Here is an 8,828-nt window from a genome sequence, read left to right on the forward strand (position 1 = left end):
TATATAATATAATATATACATTTATTACATATAATATATTATATATATATATATATATATATATATATATATATATATATATATATATATATATATATATATTGATGCAAACTAGACTTTGGTGCAGAAACCCGAACCCACAGATACATTGTAGTCCTGTAGGAAAGACTGGGTCTTATTGTGGAATACTTCCCTGCCTTGAAGTACTTCAGACCACAGTTAACAAGATTTGGCTGCTCCCTGAACAGTGAAGCACATTAGCATGTTAGCATAGGTGTGAGCCCCCTAAAAATAGATTTAGAAATGACACTCTGCAATTGCTTTGGACGCCCTCTTTGACGGGAGTTTTTTGTGGCGCTTCAGCCGGAGGGAGATCTCTTGGGATCTGAGGTATTTCTATTTCCTGTTTCTTTTCTGTGTCCAAACTGGACCACAAGGGAGAAAAGCATGTTTGAGACTCAAGCACATACTTGCCAACCCTCCCGGATTTTCCGGGAGACTCCCGAAATTCAGCGCCTCCCGAAAACCTCCCGGGACAAATTTTCTCCCGAAATTCAGGCGGAGCTGGAGGCCACGCCCCCTCCAGCTCCATGAGGACCTGAGTGACATGTTGACAGCCTGTTGTACATGCACATGTGACCCACCCATAATGTGTCACATTTATGTGTTGATTTATTTATTTTATTTTGTGGTTTGAATTCGCTTTTGGAGCTGTCATTACACATTTATCAGTATTCACATTGGTCAGTAGGGGGCAGTAGGGCGTTTCTTCCCAATTGAATGCTATCACCTGCAGACCGGAAGTGTCTTGTCATTCTGATGAGCGCGACCAGTCTGTGAACAATTGAAACGTCCTGTGTGCTTTTTCCTCCTGTATAACAGGTTAGTTTTGGTGAATCAACTCACTGAATAATATCCATGTGATCTTTATAAGTTTAAGTACACATTCTGATGGTGGAGCCTAACTCTAAAGTGTTTGTGAGTTGTAGTTTGTATTTGTGAATGAATCCAGTGCACAGCTGCAGTAATCAATACAAAAAGGCGACGTGAGTGCGCAATGTTTATATAGGAACTTCTGATCCCAATTCAGACTCCCAAATTAGAGCTCCCGTTTTCTAATTGATTTTATAATGTATATTTGTATAATGTGTGTGTTCTGAAATAGTGACAGAGAATAGAACAAGGATGGACAAATAAACCCTTAACTCAACAATGAGTAGAGGAGTGTTATGTGTGTGTATATGTGTAAATAAATGAACACTGAAATTCAAGTATTTCTTTTATTTATATATATATGTATATATATATATATATATATATATATATATATATATATATATATATATATATAGCTAGAATTCACTGAAAGTCAAGTATTTCTTATATATATATATATATATATATATATATATATATATATATATATATATATATATATATAAACCACGCCCCCCGCCCCCCCCAACCCCCACCTCCCGAAATCAGAGGTCTCAAGGTTGGCAAGTATGCTCTAGCAGCCCACCCATTTGCTGGCGACTTTGGTAAGGACCAGACAGCCCAGCACGGTGACCCCGAGACCCGGTCCACGCACCACACCGCTCCAACCAGGGTCACCGTAGCAACTGCAGAAACAACAGTCACACTGCTCTGACATCAAAGACCTCAGCTTGGTGAGGAACTCTTTCAGGTCTTCCAGGACTTTCTGCAGCTTGATGACGTCAGCCTGAGTCCTCCTGGCAAAGTCCTGGACATCGGGAACTTCCAATTGATGATTGCTGACGTTCTCTCGGTTCATGTGAGTATTTAGGGACGGCGTGGCGCAGTGGAAGAATGGTCGTGCGCGACCCGAGGGTCCCTGGTTCAATCCCCACCTAGTACCAACCTTGTCATGTCTGTTGTGTCCTTGGGCAAGACACTTCACCCTTGCTCCTGATGGGTGCTGGTTAGCGCCTTGCATGGCAGCTCCCTCCATCAGTGTGTGAATGTGTGTGTGAATGGGTAAATGTGGAAGTAGTGTCAAAGCGCTTTGAGTACCTTGAAGGTAGAAAAGCGCTATACAAGTACAACCCATTTATCATTTATCATTTATTTGTCCAGCAGTCACAGGCTTCCAGTTCCTGGTTCCCGGAGCGCTTTTGGGAGTGAAGCTTGCGCAGGTTTTTGTAGAGCTGCTTCCAGTGCAAAGCCTGCTGGGAGATGTCTTGCACGTCGCTGTCCATTTTGTCTCTGACATACGTCAACTCCAGCTCCTTTTCCTCGACAGCCTCTCCATCTTTGCCAGCTTGGCCTCCAGCAGCCTGACGTCAGCCTGCAGCTTGAGGCAGGACCTGTCCTGCGTCCGGCAGCTGGTCTCCAGCTCCTAGTTCATGCCTTCCTCCGCCATGTTTGGACAGACAACTGAAAGCTTTTCTCTTCATGACTGCTGGCACCACGTGTCATGTGACTTCAGCTCTTTGTTACACGGGAACTGGATCCAAAGGTGAGGATGTCATGGAACCAGTGTGTGATGTCATGCAGGGGCTGGGCCAGAGCACCGTTGCCACAGTTTCGACATTTTTACGAAGAAACCTTGGGTAGCCCTGCTCCCCCTACAGGTGTGAAAGGTAATAGACAGCTTTAACATCCTCAACTCACAGTAGGGTTCAAAGGTGCTCCTCTTTACCCAACCCTGACTTTAGTCCGCTTTTTGTACCTATGAGCCAGTTTAGGCCCTGGAGGAGTACGGGAAGGTCCCAATAATGAATGGAGTTGCCCTAAAGGTCTAGAATGCACCCAAAAAGGCCCCAGACTCTTTGGGTACACTTGGGACTTGAAGGGTAAGTCCCTTGTGTGTACTTCAGGACTATTTGGGGTCCTCTGGGAACTTTAGGGGAAGATGGTCTTTTTTGGATAAACTGTTAAATTTGTGAGTTCTGGACCGCCGTGTTCAGAGTTCAACTAGTAGGTTAGAAATGTGTGGATGACACATTAGAAATGTTTGCTTGATTTGTTGTGTAGCTAGCTCAGCCTTCTACTGTAAGACAATGCGTCATGTCCTCCGGAAAAATTAAGATCAATCAAAAAGTTTATTTATATAGCCCCTAATCACAATTGTCTCAAAGGGCTGCAGAAACCACAACCACATCCTTGGCTCTGATCCCACATCAGGGCAAGAAAAAAGTTAAACCAATGGGATACAATGAGAAACCTTGGAAGGGACCACAGACACATTTTGTACCAAGTGTAATAGTTTAATGCTAGACATAGGGAGACATGAAAATAATACGTTACAGTAATTAGACAAGACGTAATATTACTGAGATGAAAGAAGTCTGTTGTTTTAGTAACACTCTTAATGTGTGACTCAAATGAGAGAGTTGTTTTAGTAACACTCTTAATGTGTGACTCAAATGAGAGAGTTGTTTTAGTAACACTCTTAATCTGTGACTCAAATGAGAAAGTTGTTATAGTAACACTCTTAATGTGTGACTCAAATGAGAGTTGTTAAAGTAACACTCTTAATGTGTGACTCACATGAGGTATTTTTTTAGTAACACTCTTAAAGTGTGACTCAAATGAGAGAGTTATGGTAACACTCTTAATGTGTGACTCAAATGAGAGAGTTGTTTTAGTAACACTCTTAAAGTGTGACTCAAATGAGAGAGTTATGGTAACACTCTTAATGTGTGACTCAAATGAGAGAGTTGTTTTAGTAACACTCTTAATGTGTGACTCAAATGAGAGAGTTGTTTTAGTAACACTCTTAATGTGTGACTCAACTGAGAGAGTTGTTATACTCTTAATATGTGACTCAAATGAAAGATTTGTTTTAGTAACACTCTTAAAGTGTGACTCAAATGAGAGAGTTGTTTTAGTAACACTCTTGATGTGTGAGTCAAATGAGAGAGTTGTTTTAGTAACTCTCTTAAAGTGTGACTCAAATGAGAGAGTTGTTTTAGTAACACCCTTAATGTGTGACTCAAATGAGAGATTTGTTTTAGTAACTCTTAATGTGTGACTCAAATGAGAAAGTTGTTTTAGTAACACTCTCAAAGTGTGACTCAAATGAGAGAGTTGTTTTAGTAACACTCTTGATGTGTGACTCAAATGAATCAGAATCAGAATCAGAATCAGCTTTATTGTCATTACGCAAGGTAACGAGATTGAGGCCATTCCATACAGTGCGATGTGTGCATGCTAGAAAAACAATGTGCAAATATATAAAAATATAAAAAATGTAGAAGTGCAATGAATATGGTGTGAAATGAATATATACATGAAAAAAAACAAACAAAAACAAAAACAGGGTGGTTGGTGGAATGGGTTATTGCACCGAAGAGAAGGCAGTTATGAGGGACAATGGGGCAGTCCGTTCAGGATGGTTATGGCCCTGGGGAAGAAGCTGTTCTTTAGCCTGTTTGTTTTGGTTTTAATGCACCTGTAGCGCTTCCCAGAGGGCAGCAGGTGGAACAGGTCAGAGCCAGGGTGGGTGTTGTCCTTGATGATGGCACTGGCTCTGTTGAGGCAGCGGGAGGTGTAGATGTCCGTCAGAGAGGGGAGAGGGCGGCCGATGATCTTCTGAGCCGTCTTGACCAGTCTTTGCAGCCTCTCCCTGTCTGCTGCAGTGCAGCTGCCGTACCATACCGTAATACAGTAGGTCAGCAGGCTCTCGATGGACGAGCGGTAGAAGGTCAGCAGCAGGTCAGGCTTCAGGTTGTACTTCCCGAGGACTCTAAGGAAGTGTAGCCGCTGCTGAGCCTTCTTGATGATTGATGTGGTGTTGACTGTCCAGGAGAAGTCATTAGAGATGTGGACTCCAAGGTACCTGAAGGTGTGGACCCTCTCTACACGCTCGCCGTTGATGTAGAGGGGGGCAGGGTCGGTGCTGCTCCTCCTGAAGTCGACGATGATCTCTCTGGTCTTGCTGGTGTTGAGAGCGAGGTTGTTCTCCGAAGACCAGGCCGTCAGCTTCAGGACCTCCTCTCTGTAGGCAGCCTCGTCACCCCTGGAGATGAGCCCGACCACTGTGGTATCGTCGGCGAACTTGACGGTAAGGTTGTCACTGTGGGCCGGACTGCAGTCATGGGTGTAAAGGCAGTAGAGGAGGGGGCTCAGCACACAGCCCTGTGGGGAGCCGATGCTCAGCGTGCGGGAGGATGAGAGGTGCGGGCCAAGTCTCACATTCTGGGGTCGGTCCGTTAGGAAGTCCCTTATCCAGGCGTTTGTGAGAGGGGGGAGGCCAAGAGTGTCCAGTTTATTGCAGAGTCTGTCCGGGATTATTGTATTGAAGGCAGAGCTATAGTCCACAGAGAGCATCCGGACGTAGCTCTGCTGCTGCTCCAGGTGGTTCAGAGCAGAGTGGAGAGCAACAGCGATGGCGTCCTCTGTGGACCTGTTCGCCCGGTATGCGAACTGGTGGGGGTCGAAGTCTGGAGGGATATGGTCCTTGATGTGCTGGAGAACAAGTCGCTCGAAGCACTTCATGATTACCGGAGTGAGGGCCACTGGTCGGTAATCATTCAGGCTGGTGATGGGAGACTTCTTCGGCACCGGGATTATTGTAGATGACTTCAGGCAGGATGGGATGACTGCCTGAGCCAGGGAGAGGTTGAAGATCCTGGTGAGGGGGGGAGCGAGCTGGTGGGCGCACGTCCTGAGCACCTTTCCAGGTACTCCGTCTGGTCCGGTAGCCTTCCTGGGGTTCACAGCCAGGAGCACTCGTCTGACACTGTGCTCCTGTACAGTGAGTGGAGTGGCGCCGGAGCCCGGTGGGGGCGGGGGCAGGGCTGGAGCAGATGAGTGTCGCTGGGGGGTTTCGAAACGGGCAAAGAAACAGTTAAGCTCCTCTGCCAGTGTCGCACTCTGATCCGCAGTTGTCATATTGCAGCCTCTGAAGTTCGTGATGTCATGAATGCCCCGCCACACTTCCCGTGAGTTTTTGCTGGACAGATGGGACTCTATGCACCTCCTGTGGTCCGCCTTTGCTTTTTTAATCCCTCTCTTCAGGTCGGCTCTAGCAACACTGTACAGTGCCCTGTCCCCTGACCTGAAGGCTGCGTCGCGGGCCCTGAGGAGTGTGCGGACCTGGCTGGTCATCCAGGGTTTCTTGTTGGGGTAAACCCGGATGGTTTTTTCCACAGTCACATTCCCGATGCAGAACTTTATGTAGTCCAGCACCGTTCCTGTGGCTGTCTCCAGCTCCTGTTGTTGGAAGAGGTCCCAGTCTGTGTGTTGGAAGCAGTCCTGAAGTTTGGGGAGTGCATCGTCAGGCCAGGTCATAACAGTCTTTGTGAAAGGCCTGGCCTGGCGTCTGATGGGGGTGTAGGTAGGAGAGAGCAGGAGGGAAAGATGGTCTGACTGTCCAAGCTGGGGGAGGGTTGTAGCTCTGTACGCGTGCTTTATGTTGGTATACACGTGGTCCAGGGTGTTCTTGCCCCTTGTAGAACACTTCACGTGCTGGTAGAACTTAGGGAGTACAGTCTTCAGATTGGCCTTATTAAAATCCCCTGCTATGATATGAACACCGTCGGGGTGGGCCCGCTGCTGTTCGTTGACGGTGTTCAGCAGAAGAGAGAGCGCTGTGTTTACTTTGGCGTCCGGTGGAATATGCACAGCCGTGATGATAACAACAGACAGCTCTCTCGGGAGAAAAAAAGGCCGACATCTAACAGACATGTACTCCACGTCCGGGCAACAGTGCTGTTCAGTGATTGTCCCGTTGTTGCACCAGTTCTCATGCACGTAGATACAGAGCCCCCCTCCTCTGCTCTTACCGGAGTCCTTAGTTCTGTCCCGGCGGAGCAGAGTGCGTCCAGCTAGCTGCATGCTAGCATCGGGTATTTCCGGGTGAAGCCAGGTTTCGGTGATAATCATAGCACAACAGTCCCGAACATAGCGGTTTCCAGCAAGTTGTAACTCCAGGTCGTCCATCTTCTGTACAAGGGATCTGGCATTAGAGAGGAACAGGCTCGGTAGAGGTGGCTTGTGGGGTTGTTTCCTAAGCCTGAGCAAGACGCCGGACCTGCGGCCACGCTTCTGCTTCCTCTCCCTCCTCCGTCTACGCCGTCTCCCAGACCCGACAACCAACCACGCAGAGACCTGCGACCACGCTTCTGCTTCCTCTCCCTCCTCCGTCTGCGCCGTCTCCCAGACCCGACAACCAACCACGGAGAGCCCTGTGCTCTCGCTATGTCATCTGGGATGTTGTGCTCGTGGTGAAAGTCGCTCGAAACAGATATCTGGTGCGAGTTACCGATATCCAAGAGTGACTGGTGGGTGTACCGGGTGTTTGCAGTACAGGTGGTGCACAAAAGGAAAAAAAACAAGAAGAAAAGAAGGAAGAAAGAGCACTGAAATGGAGAGCCGTAAGCCGCTGCGTCTGTGCGCGCCGCCATCTTGGATTTTTTTTTTTTTTTTTTTTTAAATGAGAGTTGTTTTAGTAACACTCTTGATGTGTGACTCAAATGATAGTTGTTTTAGTAACACTCAATGTGTGACTCAAATGAGAGGTTTGTTTTTAGTAACACCCTTAATGTGTGACTCAAATGAGAGATTTGTTTTAGTAACACTCTTAAAGTGTGACTCAAATGAGAGAGTTGTTTTAGTAACACTCTTAATGTGTGAGTCAAATGAGAGAGTTGTTTTAGTAACACTCTTGATGTGTGACTCAAATGATAGAGTTGTTTTAGTAACACTCAATGTGTGACTCAAATGAGAGGTTTGTTTTTAGTAACACTCTTAATGTGTGACTCAAAGGAGAGAGTTGTTTTAGTAACACTCTTAATGTGTGACCCAAATGAGAGATTTGTTTTAGTAACACTCTTAAAGTGTGACTCAAATGAGAGAGTTGTTTTAGTAACACTCTTAATGTGTGACTCAAATGAGAGAGTTATTTTAGTAACACTCTCAAAGTGTGACTCAAATGAGAGAGTTGTTTTAGTAACACTCTCAAAGTGTGACTGAAATGAGAGAGTTGTTTTAGTAACACTCTCAAAGTGTGACTCAAATGAGAGAGTTGTTTTAGTAACACTCAAAGTGTGACTCAAATGAGAGAGTTGTTTTAGTAACACTCTCAAAGTGTGACTCAAATGAGAGAGTTGTTTTAGTAACACTCTCAAAGTGTGACTCAAATGAGAGAGTTGTTTTAGTAACACTCTCAAAGTGTGACTCAAATGAGAGAGTTGTTTTAGTAACACTCTTAAAGTGTGACTCAAATGAGAGAGTTATTTTAGTAACACTCTCAAAGTGTGACTCAAATGAGAGAGTTGTTTTAGTAACACTCTTAAAGTGTGACTCAAATGAGAGTTATTTTAGTAACACTCTCAAAGTGTGACTCAAATGAGAGAGTTGTTTTAGTAACACTCTTAAAGTGTGACTCAAATGAGAGAGTTATTTTAGTAACACTCTTAAAGTGTGACTCAAATGAGAGAGTTGTTTTAGTAACACTCTTAAAGTGTGACTCAAATGAGAGAGTTGTTTTAATAACACTCAATGTGTGACTCAAATGAGAGGTTTGTTTTTAGTAACACTCTTAATGTGTGACTCAAAGGACAGAGTTGTTTTAGTAACACTCAATGTGTGACTCAAATGAGAGGTTTGTTTTTAGTAACACTCTTAATGTGTGACTCAAAGGAGAGAGTTGTTTTAGTAACACTCTTAATGTGTGACCCAAATGAGAGATTTGTTTTAGTAACACTCTTAAAGTGTGACTCAAATGAGAGAGTTGTTTTAGTAACACTCTTAATGTGTGACTCAAATGAGAGAGTTATTTTAGTAACACTCTCAAAGTGTGACTCAAATGAGAGAGTTGTTTTAGTAACACTCTCAAAGTGTGACTCAAATGAGAGAGT

The sequence above is a fragment of the Nerophis lumbriciformis genome, linkage group LG31 (genome assembly GCF_033978685.3).
Source record: "Nerophis lumbriciformis linkage group LG31, RoL_Nlum_v2.1, whole genome shotgun sequence".
Taxonomy (NCBI): Eukaryota; Metazoa; Chordata; class Actinopteri; order Syngnathiformes; family Syngnathidae; genus Nerophis; species Nerophis lumbriciformis.